This window comes from Phyllopteryx taeniolatus, chromosome 17 (genome assembly GCF_024500385.1).
Source record: "Phyllopteryx taeniolatus isolate TA_2022b chromosome 17, UOR_Ptae_1.2, whole genome shotgun sequence".
Taxonomy (NCBI): domain Eukaryota; kingdom Metazoa; phylum Chordata; class Actinopteri; order Syngnathiformes; family Syngnathidae; genus Phyllopteryx; species Phyllopteryx taeniolatus.
In genome coordinates, this window is record NC_084518.1 from 5,279,630 (window position 1) to 5,296,839 (window position 17,210).

The 17,210-nt window shown below is 40.9% G+C and overlaps 1 protein-coding gene across 1 annotated transcript in view; it reads left to right on the forward strand.

The window, feature by feature from the left end:
• The first annotated feature begins 1,616 nt into the window (after positions 1-1,616).
• Positions 1,617-17,210, forward strand: part of nrip1b (nuclear receptor interacting protein 1b) — a 52,570-nt gene continuing 36,976 nt past the window's right edge. The window contains exon 1 of the mRNA XM_061751657.1: positions 1,617-1,907. The gene's annotated coding sequence lies outside the window, so the exon portion shown is untranslated. The remainder of the gene's footprint in view (positions 1,908-17,210) is intronic.

Consider the following 17,210-nt stretch of genomic DNA (forward strand, 5'->3'; position numbering starts at 1 on the left):
TCTGTACTCGGTATCAGTGAGTACTCAAGAGTGAATATCGTTCTAAAAAAATATGGTATCATCCATTCATCCCTATTAATTAAAGATTTTCACCTACATGCAAACACAAAGGTGAACAAACAACGTGTTGCCCGGAGACTTAAAAATGATATAATATGAGTAAGAATAATCAGAATGGATATTAATACATTTCTACTATGTAAGAAAAAGACAATAGACACAATAAGTACAAAAAAATAAAAGAAAATTTTAAAAAATCCAGGATTTACATGAAAATCATGTGAGATTGAAATACTGGAACACATAAAACAAAAGCAATGGTCCTGACAATGACATTCAAAAACAAGTAATTTTGATACAACTCACCTATTTGATACTACTTCTTTTACGCAAATCATTGTTTCCTACCTCGTCCATCATATCCAACTATTATAACAATTGCTTCTTCCCTGTAATTATGGGAAAGTGTTTATAAACGTTTGACTCCTAAATATAAAATTAGGACTGGCTGTCAGCACTGAAAATACTGAATAATAATAAATAAAAAATCCCCCAAACATTTGTAATATTTTAACTACAATAGTACATTATTTTTAAGTTTTAAGTTTTTTTGCTTTTTGAAAAAAAAAATACAATATCCATGCATTGTAATAGTTTAATACAATTTTGGGATTGTATGTTTCAGATGAATCCAGTACTATGAATAATCAGTTTTAATTGCTTTTGCAGAATAGATTATGAATGAACAGTTGTAATTATTATTAAAAAATTCCACACTAATAGTCTAAATATGGCGGCACGGTGACCGACTGGTTAGAGCGTCAGCCTCACAGTTCTGAGGACCCGGGTTCAATACCCGGCCCCGCCTGTGTGGAGTTTGCATGTTCTCCCCGTGCCTGCATGGGTTTTCTCCGGGCACTCCGGTTTCCTCCCACATCCCAAAAACATGCATTAATTGGAGACTCTAAATTGCCCGTAGGCATGACTGTGAGTGCGAATGGTTGTTTGTTTCTATGTGCCCTGCGATTGGCTGGCAACCAGTTCAGGGTGTACCCCGCCTCCTGCCCGATGACAGCTGGGATAGGCTCCAGCACGCCCGCGACCCTAGTGAGGAGAAGCGGCTCAGAAAATGGATGGAAAGGGTAGTCTAAATATGGCAAAGCTAGTAATTCCTGATCTCGAACCTACTTAATATGGGCCTATTGTTGACCCTGTATTTCTTTGTGTAATTCTAAGATGATTTTTATCATCGACAGTCATTTCCAATAGATGTACTTCCCCCGACTCTTTCATCTTTTAAAACACAATTTGTTTTGTTTGTCGTCATTCTTGTATGCGATCAACTTCGTCACACCAGTTGACACGAACCCGATGACGTCACTGTTGTTTCGCGCTCTCGCCAGCCTCGTACGTCAGAGGCACTTTACCTTCAAACAAAAATACGTTATGTGTAACGTTGAACTGCTTGTGCGTGCTGTATTTTAGGATAGATATTGTGACAATGTTGGAAATAATGAGCTGCTAATAATCAACACAGGCGTCGTCTCCACTTGATTGTTATTGTGTGGGTGGCGGTAAGTGCGTGTTCCTTTAAGGGTGGTGTCAAAGCAGCAGGCGGGGAGGAGGAGTGTGATTGTCCCCGTTCAGTGCTCCAGTCCACCGAGAGGGGACTCCGCGAAGAAACAACTCCCACAGACTGGCCGCACGCAGCACACCGCCGCCCGGACTGTTGTGGCACGAAGAAAAGAGTCACTGAGGCATTTCTGGACTTATGTTTTGATGTCGAAAGCCCGACTCGCCATTTTTTTTGTCTCGTGCCCGGAGTGACAAGACAGATGCATGCCGTTTTCAATGGATTTGCCTGCCCGTGTCGAAGATTAATGCGCCTCTCTGGCTGGACACCGCAGGTAGGAGATTCGCGTACCAAGAGAAACACTCTTGTCACATACACTGGGGTTAAAAAAAAAAAAAAAAAGATCTAATGTATACACTGTTACCCACCACGGGCGTGGTGTGGACTGTTCTGTCTTATAATTACGTATTTTATTGAGGGCAGGCGAGGTTGCTTGGGTGTAGTAAGGCGAGCGGAGGCGCGTACGGATGTATCACCGAAAACGTGTGATGAAGTATAAAGCCGCCCACAGACGATATCTGCATAGCCGAACAATAAACTAGTCCCGGGCCAGACGTATTTTGTGTGTAAAATGTTTATAGATTTAAAAAAACAAAAAACACCCAAGTTAAGAATGATATATCGTTAACTTGAAAGCCATTGGAAAAATGAAAGCACCGTTCTGTGTTGCTAGTGTAACGTTACTGTCACAAATTGATCATAGGGGCATCACCGCTCGTTGAACATCGAAGCCACCCCATCGAATGGTTGTTCTCAGTCTTTGTAACATTAGTTACTGTAGTCCATCACTTTAGGTCCAAACACAACAGGCAGCCTCTGACATTGGATAGTTTTTGGCATTGGGGGGGCGGGGGGGGCATACAAATTGAAATGTAAATGTGAACCTGAGAATCAAGATGGGTTGTACTAAATGGCAATACACAGACTTAACAAAATAATATTTTGGCTTAGATATTTCCTTGACTTTGTTCCCAATCTATGTTGCATATTCTACTTTTTACATTACAGATCACCTACTCGGAGACAGTGAGCAAGCACTTTAACTACAGTTTGGGTTTAGATCTAGAATTTAGAACTTTCTATTGTTGTTGTTAAAAACATTCGGCCTTTAAATGTGATCTACATGGCTTGGGTCATGAGCCACAAAATGGCAATTTTGTCCTGCTTCTTACTGGAAAAAAATGGGAGCGAGAGAGAGGGAGAGTGTTTTTGTTTTCTCTGGCGTTGGTGAAGTGCATCCTGTAATGTTCATGTCATCATGACATGTGTTATTGGAGTTCAAAGATTTGCGTTGTATAAGTAGCAGCCTTTGACTGGCCTTTATGTGGGGTGGTTTGTTTCCTTGAATGTCCTGTTGCTCCATTTGACTTTGGCTGAGAGCAGAGTCGAAAGGTCATACGCTGAGGTTTGTGACAAGTTACATTAAAGAAGGCAAAGTACATTTTGCTCTTAGGTTTGAAAAGGGCACCTTTGAAAGCCGCACAGCAGCAGCCTGATGTTGCAATCAAAGTCTACAAAGGAATGGTGTATTCATGCGCCACCTTTCACAAACCTAATTTAGCCTCAGTCAAGTTTAGAATAATGTAGAGGGAAATCTAACTTTTTAAATCCTGTGTCTGGGGTTCTACCATTTAGCCTACCTTTTGTTGAGCATTTAAGCTGCTTAATTATTTGACCTGAACCTAGACAAGTTTTTCAAGGTTATTCAGTTTGCCCTTTGTAGCCACAATAACCTAAAAATTCCACATTCAGAACCATGCTTGAAAGTTTTACTTTTTACAAAGTGGTCTGTATCTATAGGCATTGTATTGGTGGTGGTAGGTTGTGTTAACTGAGTTATCTGCTATTATCCTGGAAGCTGCTTTCGAGTGATGTGCAGTACAGCCTGCAACAGAACCAGAGGGCTTTTAAACTGCCGAATGCCAATTCTTGGGAGGCTGCTGCATATTGCAAGTATCTTTACGACGTCATCGGAAGTGGCACTTACATTTATTATGAAGCGCGATAGCATTTTCATGCCACAGTAGTACATCATGCCATAGATAAAGACATCAAAAACAAACTTCAACTCCATAGTTCATTACATCTGTCAGTCACAAGTGTAAGACGCACAATCAGAAAGTTTTGAGGTTTGCCTCACACCTTTGGATCACTGAGTCACTCTGTGGGGGAAAACAAATCAAAAGCACAATCTACCAGAACAAGTGTCGGGGCATTTACCGCACATTTTGATTTATTGCAGACCTGGGAGCTGCCCGGTACTGTTTTTTGGCCACTAAACATTGTTCAAGGGCACTTTGACAGTAGATGTTCAGGAACAGAAGCGCATTCTCATCTACTTAGAGCCCAGCAGGGAATCATACCAGAGGCCATTTGACCTCAAGCTCATTTCTCTAATTGTTCGGACTTTATATTTGTAAGCAGTATGCATTGAGTCACATTATTTAAATGTCAATTTTATTGGTAGTTTAATAATTATTCCAGTCCTGTTACTGTACTGAGATTTATATGAAAGAATTAAAGAGCTCATGTCTTTAATTATTTGGCCCAGTACAAAAAAACTGTACTCAATCAATATTTGAAATAAATACTTATCTGTACAGTGGACCCAGAGATTTTGAATGCTATAATAATGTCTCAGAACTGTTTGCTTCAGAAGCTTCACAGAATAAGGGAATGTGAAATCCAGGTTTTGGATTTTACTGCTAATTTTAGCTGTTAGTGATCATTTTATCTTGCCACTGACTGACTAGCTGCTACACAAGTTGTCACTTGTAATCAAAAGATATTTTGTGTATTGTTTGAACATTTTACATTAGTGATTAGCTTCTTTTTATGCTTGTGTGACATCTAAAGTTGTAAAATGATACATATTTACACTCTCCTTATTCACGATTAAAGTTAATAGTGTTTAAATATTGTTTCATTTTATTAAAATGCAAGTGGTGGTTAATGTGCTTGCACAGATTTTACAGCTGCAGTAACTAATAATGTTAAAATGTTTCTAAAACATTACTTACTACAGTTTGACGCTGGAACATATTCTTACAAAATCTAGTATTTCATATGGGAAGATTTTGGAAAGCCAAACAAATCAGGAGGTTGACAAGTGTCCTACAATGGATTGGATTTTGGCATTTGAGGTGCCACTGTATTTTATAGATGATAGCTCTAGATTTTCTCACATGCCACATAGTGTTTTACAGTAATCTGCTTTGAGGATGCACAAGTTACAAAAACCTCACAAGATACATTTTCTAAGGGAATTTTTGGCTGAAATGATATTGTTGTGTGGATTGTTTAAGGCCCTATTTTGGTGTACTGTTGCTTGGAAGATTTGTGTTGTTGCAAGCTCTTCAGTTATGGCATTATCTCATTCACAGATGATCACTCTGGCCCCCATTGGTGCTTCTGTCATGAACAGAAGGCAACCAAAGTCAATGGGACTCATTTTGATGACAAGGCAAGAACAGCTAAATGCGTATTTACAGCTATCTCTCTTGGATGCAGGCTGGGATGACGGAGTGTGAGGAAGAAAAATGGACGCCTCCAACGCAAGCCCCGACCGAGAGCTATAGGGCCAGCCAGTGTTGAATAGCTTTTCAACCACATGCAACCTCCCCGAACCCTCTTTCATCCTCACCTCCAACCCTACTGCAAGCATGCTTCACCTTGGCCTTGGCACAATGACAGGCCCCTCAATTATCTTCACCCATTGATTGTGGCTGATTGAAATAGTCTTGAATTATTTAGACCGCAGGAGAATGGCTCACTAAATTGAAGAAAGAGAACATGACGTGTTACCAAAGTGCCACCCCTGCTTTTAAAAAACAGGCCCATTACACCTGTGCTTATCAATGAAGCAGAGAAGGTAAACAAACCTATGAGCTGCTCTACTCAAAATCTCTGCTACTCCTTTTTGAAACATTAGACTGAGGAAATGTAGAATTGAGCAATGATGTGAGAGGATTTGACTTCCTTCCTGGCTGGGCCGGTGTGGTCACAGCAGAGGAATGCAGTAGAAGTGACTACCTCCCCTGCTTCTCCTCCTGTAGCGGAGCTGCTGCCCTCCGGCTGTAGAGGTGCAGTAGGAAGGTTTCTCTACCAGTGTGGTGACTGTGCTGCAGTCAGACAAGGGGAAGGTCTCTGTTGCCACAAGCAGGCTAATGTCAAAGCCGTGACAGAGTGGGCGGGTTGCAAAAGGAATGAGGACAGACTCTCAAGAGAGCAGGAGGCACAGTTGTGTTGTATCTGCAAAGGAAGTACAAAGGAAAAAGATATCGTCTTTGTACTGCACTTGTCGCACTTGAAGTATCAAGTCTGCAATAATGCAGTAATTGCTCCTGAGAATCATCAAATATGTACAAAATGACTTGATTGGTTATGCACCTTTTATACTTAATGATATTTGTGTTGTCAACAGTTACACAATGTAAATGGCATGGTGTAACTGTAAGAAGTTTAGGTGAAGGCTAGTACAATGGGTCACACAGTTGAGAGACTGAGGTCAGCTGTTATTCAGCTGTGTCTTATTTTAACCACTTTATGTGCCAGGAGTGAAGGGGAGAAGCTGGGGGCTAAGTGAAAATGCCACTCAGAGTCCCTGCCCTCGTCAAGGTTAGTGGCTTGTCTTTGTAAGTTGAGGGATTGATGCATGAGGCTGTCTGGCGCTAAATTCAAAGTCCAAGGCTGTCACTGGAAGCCGTCCTTCCCTCACTTTGCAGGCTATCGCAGGACCATGTCCTTCCCAACTTCTTAGCAACCTGTCCTTTTGGGAACCTTGAGCAGCCTAGGCAAGGGCATAGTGTCTGGTGCAGTAAGCCGGTGCAGAGGGGGAGGCTTTACGTAACATTCTGCTTGAAACATGGGTGTATGACTTCCTTGACACGGAGCAGTGCAGTGCACAGCAGCGCAGCTTACCGCTAATATACCCCATCTACATCACCCCAGACAAGGGGGGTGCAGAGAGATCTTTTAAAAGCTTTCGTTTGAAATTACATTTTCCTCAGCCATTAACTAAAGAGGCGTTTTCAGAATTTATGAATGAATGATGGATATGTTGCACTAGGCAGCAGGGAGGGGAGGGGAGACAAGAGAGCAGGGCTGCATATGCAGTATAGGTGTCAAAAGTTGGACCTCCAGGATGTATTTCCATTAAGTAAAAAAAGTAAAATTGGGTACATCGGGATCAAAACTTTGTTCCTAAGAGGTACTTGTAGTTTTACAGATTAGAATACATAAATTTGTCATTTCAGTACTTTTTCCAAGTAGTTTGATGAAACCCTATCATATGCTTAACACCCCAAATCCTTGTTGATTTAGTGTGATGAGCTGACTTGTTGCTTGGCAACAAGAAATAGTTGGATCTGCAGCACAATATATACAGTACAATTGTACAGTGCATTGTTTAGAATGGGATAATTGCAAAGTGATCCCGAAGCATTTTTTTTTTTATTATTTTTTGAGTCTTACTATTTCTTCTTGCTAAATGGCTGCTGTAGTGATCAAATCAGCAACAGGAAATGAATGTTTGATGTACCAGTGAGACCATTTTGAACACAAAAGAATAATGACCCTTGTGACAAAGGACTTTAAATGAAAGCATCTTTAAACTCACTTTGGTTGCTCGTTTACATGACAACTGAAAACCACCCCTTTTCTAAAACAGTACATAGTTCCCAAGTGCATCACAATCATTTATGATTGGCAGTACATTGGTACAGTACATTGTTCGAATCAAGATAAAGGGATTGATAACGCTCCTCCAGCAAGGTTCGACATTAACAGTGGCCCGATGGCCCGCGGCAAGTACGCCGTTGTGTCAGGCCACCACCTAACTATAGACTCTGGCCCGACCGGACCAGTACAAAGTTCTAAGTCAACCAAAAACTTTGGCTTCCTGCAGTGGAAGGAAAATGAGGAATGCCCTGAAGTAGGCTTTACAGATCAGGATTTTTGGGGCCGATCAGCAAGTTTAAAAAAAACGATCACCGATCCGATCACAAGATGGAGGAATGTGTATTTAAATGACCTGTTCATTTACTGTATATACTTGTGTACTTAATTGCTCCAAAAATTCTATTTACAATAAATAATGTATCTTTGTTCCTCTATTTATGCCAGTAAAGCCTGAACAGACAGAACAAATGAATGGTCTTCTATTAGATGGCAGGAAGTAAATACAGTAATTAATGTATCCACCTTTTGTGACATTTTTGTTTGTTAGTTTGCCGTGAGATTTTTCAATTGTACAATATTGACTCCATAAAGGTTGGAAATCACTGCTCTAGTCAGATCGTGTATTCTAATTAGTCAGGTCAAACCAACATTACATGAAAGAAATAATGGGTGCTAACATACTGTAATTAAATTACTCTATTTTTAATTAAATTCACCCACACCGAAACCTTAGAGCATGATTCGACAGCACGGCGGCATGTTTACGTCCAACCGTTCGTGCTACCGCTAGCTTGCTAGGCTCCCTAACATTGCCTGCTTGTGAGCCGTATCGTATTAAAAGTACGTGAACATACCTCAAGCAAGCCTTAAACGAACGTCCTCTCCTGTCCTGAGCACCGGTGACCACCAACACACGTTTTCCCCCATTTTGTCCTCACAATATAGTCTGCGCGATCCACTCTTGTTGTCGTCGCCACAGTAACAAGTGTATGCGGTCGCATTTGAGTTGACACGATAAAGCCCAATGGTCGTAAAAAAACGCGATGCCGTGTAATCGGAATACAAGATTTTGTTGCAGTAGTAGCGAATTTGTCTTGTAGTCTGATCCGGGCATTACGTGTTGCCTGTCGGTGTAATCGGAATACAAGATTTTATTGCAGTAGTAGCGTATTTGTCTTGTAGTCTGATCCGGGCATTATGTGTTGCCTGTCTCCGACGTGTTGTCTGACCCTCACCGCCGACTTTTAAAATTATTATTTTTTTTATAAATAACTTAATTCGCCGTCAGATATTTACAGTACTACGTCAAAAGACACGCGACAGGCTAAAAATAAACTAGCTTTTGGATTCAAATATACTGTGCACGCAATATAGGCCGATACTGATCAGCCCAATAATATCGGTGTAAAGTCTACCCTGAAGTCTAGGCAGCCCTGACGTCAGCTTTTGAGGTAGCGGACAGAGCTCCCCGGTGGTCCCACTATGGTCTTGGAGCCTTGAGCAGGAATGGCTAAGGAGTAAAGTGCTTGAGTTTATAAAAAGTCCTTTTTAAAAGCTTGAATTTATCCAACTTCAATGTATGAATTAAAGCCATGTGAATATTGTCAGCTCAAAATGTAGCTTAAAATCACATTTATATTAGGGAAGCACCAATGCCGGTATCGGTGCCGATACTGCACATCTGGACTCGATCAAATATTATGCTCTGCAAAATGGGTGATGAACTCCGCTCAGGTTGCGACGGAGGCCGTCCGGCTGTCCAAGCAAGCACCAAGCTTTACAAGCCCCTTCACCCACTCGGCTCCGCGCTGCTCGGCTCCGGCCAAGCCAGCCCCGCTCCCATCACAAAGCCGCAACGGAGAAAGCCGGGCGGGCGACACAAGCGTGTGTGATCAAGTATCACTCAGTTGTACTGTCATCCTTTTACAGTATTCCATAACTTGTGGTATTCTCAAGAAGCAGTCTATTTGTTTTTACTGTTTTTATTTTGTAGTTAAAACACAAAGGTATCGTGGCATCCAACCAGAATCTACATTCTTCCTCGTCTCTTATCTACTGTATGTAATCCTTTTACCTAGTGCCCTTTCGTGTTAGACTGAGACAACACAACTGAAATGCCTTGTGCTGTAGTCTACCTTTAAAGACATGTTGCAGCAACACTGTTAGAAAAACATGCAGTTGAATGGTAAAATGTCAGCAATGACAAGTTGTACATTAAAGAGTGTTTTATTTAAGTGAAACTTAAACTTGTTCAAATTTTTAAACAATATCTTATTAAAACATTTGTATCACAATTGCAAGATGTAAGGGCATTATCAAGTATTGCTACTTTGTATCTGTGAATTGGTCAACTTGTTATTGTATTTGTACTCGGTCTAAAAATAGTGGTATATATAAAAAAAGAAAATAAAAATTAAAAATGTATTAATATGGCGCATTTCATACACAAGGTAACTCAATTCTGCTTTACATGATTAAAAGCATTTTAAAACAAAAAAAACAGCTTATAAACATTTAAAACAAGAGAAAAATCAAAGTACAATTAATACAGCGTACAGTGTAAGAAATATAATTTAAAAGCAGAAATGCTCTAAAACGCATGGGGAAAAAAGTTTTTAACCAGGACCCAAAATCATTTACACTCAGGGCTCACGTAACTTCTGTTGGCAACTTATTCCAGTTTGTGTGCAGCATAATAGCTAAATGCTGCTGTTTAATGCTCTTTTGGGGGAGTCCAGTCAAAAGGCCAAGTCAAGTCTACTGGGGATAAAAGCATGGATGAGCTTCTCCTGATCTGATTGGCACATGCAAGTCTTCACTCTGGATATGTTCTTCAGATGGTAGAAGGCAGTTTTAGTAATTGATTTGCTGTGACTGTTGAAAGTCAGGTCGGACTCTTATCAGTACGCCATAGTTTCGGACATGGTCTTTGTTTTTTTTTAAAGAGAGTGACTACAAGTATTAAAAACAGCAATCCTCTTTCTTTATTGCCAAAAACAATTATCTCAGTTTTGCTGTGGTTTAATTGAAGAACATTTTGGCTCATCCAGTTATTTGTTTTAGACAGTGACACAGCACCTTAATTGAATTGTAGTCATCTGGAGACACTCCTGGATAAAACTTTGTGTCATCTGCATAGCGATGATAGTCAAAATTAAAGTTCTGAAGAATTTGGCCCAAGGGTAGCATATACAGGCTGAATTGGAGGGGTCCAAAAATGTACCCTTGAGGGACCCCATAGGTCATTGCCATTCGATGAGATTGAACACTTCCAATGGTTACAAAATAAAGGCCTCTTTATACTCCCGACAACGGCCACATTGCATCACGTGACCGACGAACTGGCCCACGCTGCCCCGCTGCGTTGCTTGACGCACACACAGCAAAAATTGTTGCTGCGCGTAGAATGCCGCGGAGATCATCTCTCTGGATTGGTCCGTTTTAGTCACATACTGTGATGACGTACTCACCATTCCTCCCGGTTCCACATAGCACCTACGCCGCCGCCTTCTCGATTGATTTTGCAGCATAATTAAACGTATCATCTGGTCATCTAGGTCCATTTGTTCTAGCAGACTCTGTTCTACGGTCGCCATTGTTCCTTGTTACGGAAAGGAAAGTAAAAACGGCTCCCGGAAATGGCCAAAAAATGCAGAGGAAACCCCACCCTGTGGCATCTTCGCCAATACCAGCTGTAGCGACACCCCTGACTTGGAGGAGACCTGCAGCACACTTTCAAAACAGTGGGCGTGGGTTGCGCTCGAGTATAAAGGCAAACTGCGTGCGGGATAGCCGCAGTGACGTCAGGACGGTCGCCGTCCGCGCGAGTATAAAGACACCTTAACTCCTTTCCTTCAGGTGTAGGACCTGAACCATTTAACGACTGTTCCATTTAGTCCTACCCACTTTTCCAACCTGTGCAGCAGATGATCTACCGTATAAAAAGCCACACTGAGATCCAACACCACCAGAATTGAGACCTTTTCCCAAGTCAGTATTCAACCTTATATCATTTAGCACTTTGATAAGAGCAGATTCTGTACTGTGATGAGTTCAGAAAGCTGATTGAAATTTGTAAAAAAGTCCATTTAAGTTCAAGAAATTGCTGAGTTGATTAAAAATAACTTTCTCAACAATTTTGGCTATGAAAGTGGTATTAGTAAATCCCTAATTTAAAGAATTGCACTTGCACTGTTAAAAATGGTATTACCGGTAATTGCTTATTTTGTACGTTTGTTTTTAGTTTATAACAATTAAATTGATGGAAAAACATTTGTGTCAATACGAAATTAATTTTTCATGCCGCTTCATCTCTACTTCAGACACTTCACAAAACTGTCATCAGCAGCATTGCATTGCAAGATTTCTATGACTGCTGTTTGTTTTCTTTGCTGCCTTTGGCTGTTTTCTTAATTTGACAGGTTTACTTCCACATTGTAAATGGCTCATCCACAAATACGTAATAGGTGCCCAAACAATGTAAAAGGCAAAACCATGTAGTATATAATAGACTTTACACCGATTTTATCGGGCTGATCGGTATCTGCCGATATTTAGCATTTTATGCTGATTGGCTTTAATGTCATAATTCGCCGATCATTGATCGGCTCCACAAAAGACATTTACTACGCGTCGCCATCGTGCACAGTATATTTGAATCCAAAAGCTATTTTATTTTTAGCCTTGTCGCGTGTCATTTGACGTAGTATTGGAAATATCTGACGGCCAATAAAGTTATTTAACAAAAAAAAATAATGTCGGCGGTGTACAACAGAGACAGCACAACAAGTCTGAGACAGGCAACACGTAATGCCCGGATCAGACTACAAGACAAATTTGCTCTTTCATGATTGCACTATGTCAGAGTACTTCAATAAAATCTTGTACTCCAATACCACCGCATCCCGTTTTTTACGATCATTGGGCTTGTCAACTCAAATGCCACCGGATACACTCGTTACCGTGGCGACGACAACAAGAGTGGAGCACGCCGACTTTGTATTGTAAGGATAAAATGGGGAAGTTTTTCCACATGGAAATAATACAAATAATAATAATAAATTAATAATAATAATACAGCACAACACTTAATATAATACTCTAATGTTCTAATCATATTTATTACTATCCACTCACAATGTGTTCCGTTGTGGTTATGTAGCACTGAGTAGCTTGTGATGCCCAACTATCTGTAACGAGTGAGATGCTATTAGGGTTGGGCATCAAGAATTTAGAACCGATTGGAACCGGGACTAACGTTCCGGTTCTCCCGGAATCGTTCAAATTTAAAAATTTTAGTTCCCAGTTAGGTTGCCTATAGTCCACCCACCCCGAAGAACAAGTGGCGAAAACCAACGAAGAAGAGTGTGCACAAAGACGTGCTTGTGCCCAATGGTGGCGGCAGCGAACAAAAGTGTGTCATAACATTGTTAAAATTTAATGACCAGTCGCCTCAGTGCAACACTTGGAATAAGATTATATTGTGCAAAGAGGAGGCTTTCACGATGTGTAGTGTCTGACGTGCTCCGAGCCTCAGCCTAAACCGCACGGAGCTTCAGTGAAGGCAATTGGGTGAGTGAAGCAAAACTTCACCGGAGCAACTTTACATCACAATGAATTGGGACAAAATTCACATAAACTTTGTCTCACGCTATCACAAACACTAACCTTAGGCATTATCGGTGAGTAGGGAAAGGAATCAGCGTTTTATAGCAATTGGTTCCATCCATTTTAAAAAATTACCGGTGCTGTGTGAAGTTACCTTACATGCCAAAATGCTGAGTTCCGGTGTGTACTCTTCAAAATAAAAGGCTACAAGCTTAAAACAGGAAGTCAAGTTAAAACCTGGAAATATAAACCATTTGACGTGATGAAACAGTCCCAAATAACCATTTCAACAATGCTATATTTAACTTTTGCTGAAACATTAATGAATATTAAGTCAATTGGGTTAGTTGCACACACATTGCCTTTTAGTTCATATGTTTGATATTGATACTGGTTATAAAAAAACCTGAATCAAATGTTAATTTTAGTCTGTGATGTGGGGTGCTAAGAAAGGAGATGTTCATAATTTGGACACCCTTTATTTAAACCATGCAAACATTTTTGACCCAGCCCCCTAAAAGAATCTGAATCGAGAATCGTTTGGAATTGGAATCGAAATAAGGAACTGGAATCGGAACTGGATGCCCAACCCTAGATGCTGTGCCTGCTCGATGCTCTTTTTCATTTGCTCATTTTGCTCGAAAGGTTTCGGTGTTGCCGTTTTGCTGAAGTATGTCCATGATGAAATTCTGTACATTGTACATTTTATCATCAACCTTTTAGCTCTCGTGCTGTCATGAGAAAAACCCAGTAGAAATGTCTCACAAATTGATGTTTGGCCTCGCTTACATCTTTTTTACGGGTCATGGTTCGTCAAGTGGTTCTCCCATCTTAAGGGAGATGTGGTTTGCTCCTCAGACCGGCCCACCCAATAGCGCCAGGAAAAAAACAACAACTACTGTTTGATACTCCCATGATCCCCTGCAACGCCACAGACAGGAAGTCCTTTTCATTAAAAGTGATATCTCTCGCTCTCCCACGCACACACATCCATATAAAATCTGCTGTTATTGCTTAGTATTGATACAGTCGATTGATTACGTTTTAAAACTATTTTCATCCGGAAGGCTAATTTGCCATGCACAGATCGATCTATTTGGATTGTAGGTATACATCCATGTAATGAATGAATCTTTACACCCCTCGTACAAAGTCTTTAAAGTACTTGATTGTTTCACTGTTATGGAGAATACTTTGTTGAAAATACTTGGATTTACACCATGTACCGATTTTCTGAAAGCTGTTTGACAATTTTTTTTTTTTTTTAAAACAATTTATTTTATACTACTGTTGAAAATTTTAGTAGTGGGAAAAACCTAGAGTTTGTCTACCAGTTGTGGTTATAAGTGCAATAAATATAAAATAAAGTATCCTTCTATGCTTTCTACTCTATGTAACTGGCTGGTAACGTATCTATATTTGAACGTTTTTCCAAAAGTGATGCAATAATTGGTATCCCTGGAATCTAATTACATTTATGAAGGAGTACTTCAGCAACAAGTTCAATAATTTTTTGGGGGAATGTAATTAGTAACTGCAACTATTTACTTTTTGAAAAGTAATTTGCGCAACACTGCTCATTTCTATGTTCCTATACTTGAAAGGCCAGTGACATTTCGTCGGAAACCCAGTTATCTCTCACTAAGAGTGATCCTTGAATTGCTCCACAATTATTTCCTTTTGTAAACCTCTAGCCCACTTACAAATCCGTTAGTGAGATGACGATATTCAGTATGTCCATTCCAGAGCAGAATAAACAGACTGAAAAGTGAGTTCAGAAGTACAGCTTTCTTCTAAACTGTGGTCGACAAAAGGCCATTTGAGGAGGAGATGGCGGGCACAGTGCTGATGACTTGAGGCAGCCATATGACCTATTACTTGGGCAAAATGGACTGGTGACCAGAAGATTGCTGGCTCATACTCCACTCACCCTCTGCCCTTGAGCAAAGGCAATTAACCTGGATTCCTCCAGTAAATATCCAGCTGTAGAAAGGGGAAAAGATGTGCAAGAGTGATCACCGTGTAAGTGACTTTGAATGAAACTGTCCACTAAGCAGGAAGATTAAAACTGATAATCAAATTAGCGCTTATGATTGCAAGCTATGAAAGCAGGACTGTGAACATGTATACCACAGTCACCCCTCCACCCTCTGGACTGTCGTAATTGTGCTCTTCCCCACTCACATGCACTGACTTTTTCTTTGGCATTGTGGCTAGTGTGTGACCTTGAACTGATTATTGAGGAGGCTTTTTACTTAACTATCCAGAAAGAGATACAATCATGTGAGACACCCTTTACTCCCAACAACTCTTTGACCTTGTATGCATATAAGGATGAAAGGGGTGGAGACCCTTATGATGTGCAGGTTTGCAGCTGTCAGTCAATTGGGTAATGAGTCCCAAGGTCGACAAGGGTCGAGGTCATGCCAGACTGAACAATTTTTCTCCACCAATCCCTGCCCTTGTGTCTAATTGGGGAATGCCAGGCTGCAAATGTTCTCTGATTTAATGGCAGTGAGTAGGTTGTTACCTTTTCCATTCTCAATCACAGAGAATGTCAGGAAAAGTTTGTTTCATGTTTCACAGTGATGCCCAGGGTGAGCTTTTTCTTTTTTTGCTGACTTGCATTATTTGTTGTATGTGCTGTCTGCCTCCAGCTGCCCTGCAGTTTAAAACCGGCTGGCTCGCTGTCTCATTGTGGAACATGCTACTGTCGCAGCTTGAGAGTATTTTAAGCTTGCACATTAACATGTCTGCCACCTTTATGTTTACCATATGGCTGGCTAAATCAGGATCTGTCTAAATATGATTGCATAAATGCCCTTCACCTTAATACAGTTGACCTCTAAATTTGAATGCTCTTTCAATCCTACAATTCAGAGTGGCATAAAAATCTTCTAGGAAATATGCCTCTAAAGTTGCACACAAACCCGAAGTTCAAATCACCATCGGACATAACGTCATATCTCGTAAGACTTCAGCATAACTCTTTGAGACGCCGGCTAAATGAGCAAATAATGGATTAGTGTGACTTGCTCTTGCTTTTTTGTGGTAAGGAACTGGGAAGTGCACCATACTTGTGCCTCATGAGGAACGACTCACCTCAGTACGAGCAGTAAAATCCCTCTACATGTTTAATAATGTGCCCGTTGCTCACTTCAGTTCTTTAACTCATTTTTAACATTTATTTGCCAGTATACAACTTTTTATAGCCAAAGCACTTCCATATGATAGGTTCTCCAACTGTCTGGGCTCTAAGTTTACTGCCATCTATACTTCAAGGTGCCATGTTTATTTTTATCGGAAACTTCCATCCATCCATTTTCTGAGCCGCTTATCCTCACACGAGTAGCGGGAGTGCTGGAGCCTATCCCAGCTATCTTCGGGCGAGAGGCGGGGTAAACCCTGAACTGGTCACCAGCCAATCGCAGGGCACATATAAACAAACAACCATTCGCACTCACATTCACACCAACCGGTAATTTAGGGTCTTCAATCAACCGACCACGCATGTTTTTGGGATGTTGGAGGAAACTGGAATACCCAGAGAAAACCCACGCAGGCACGGGGAGAACATTTGAACCACGGTCATCAGAACTGTGAGACGGATGTGCTAACCAGTCGTCCACCGTGCAACCAAGAAGAACTAGAATACAGGAAATTGGGGAAAGCTTGTATAATGATTTTGTGATCTCTTAGTTGCACACATGCACACAGACACATGCAAAGAGAAACTGTCACACTTTTATAACCATGTTTACATGTCTGCGGCCAGAACAGGCATAGGAGCCAGACAAATGTGGTTTATCCAGGGCCTCTTTCATTCTAATCCACCTTTTCTCCCATTCAGCGTTGACCTTGGTGCTTATGAGGAGGCAGGGCTTGACCTACATCAACCCCTTTAACTGGAACTAGAAACCGAACCAGCCTCTGGTGAATAAATAGACCTGGGACCGTTTCTACTTTTTTCTACAGTAATTTTGTCTGTGTCTGGCCTTTTTTGTTAGACTTTCCACAAAGTAGGCTCCAATACAGCAAGGCTTTTCAGCATCTCTGGCAGAAGAGAAAATTAGAACACTAGGCTCCATCACTCATCTCAGAGGCAACAATATGTCTATGTGCACCAGGTCACCAATAGCATGTATGGGCTTAGCGCTGTGCTGGTGAGATTTTAGCAGCAGGTCAACCTTCCTGTTTTTTAAAGCAGCATGTCAAACTGTTGCTAATGCAAATCAGTACATACATAAACGTGTACTCAATAGCAGCTGGTGGAATAAAAGTAATTCTACAG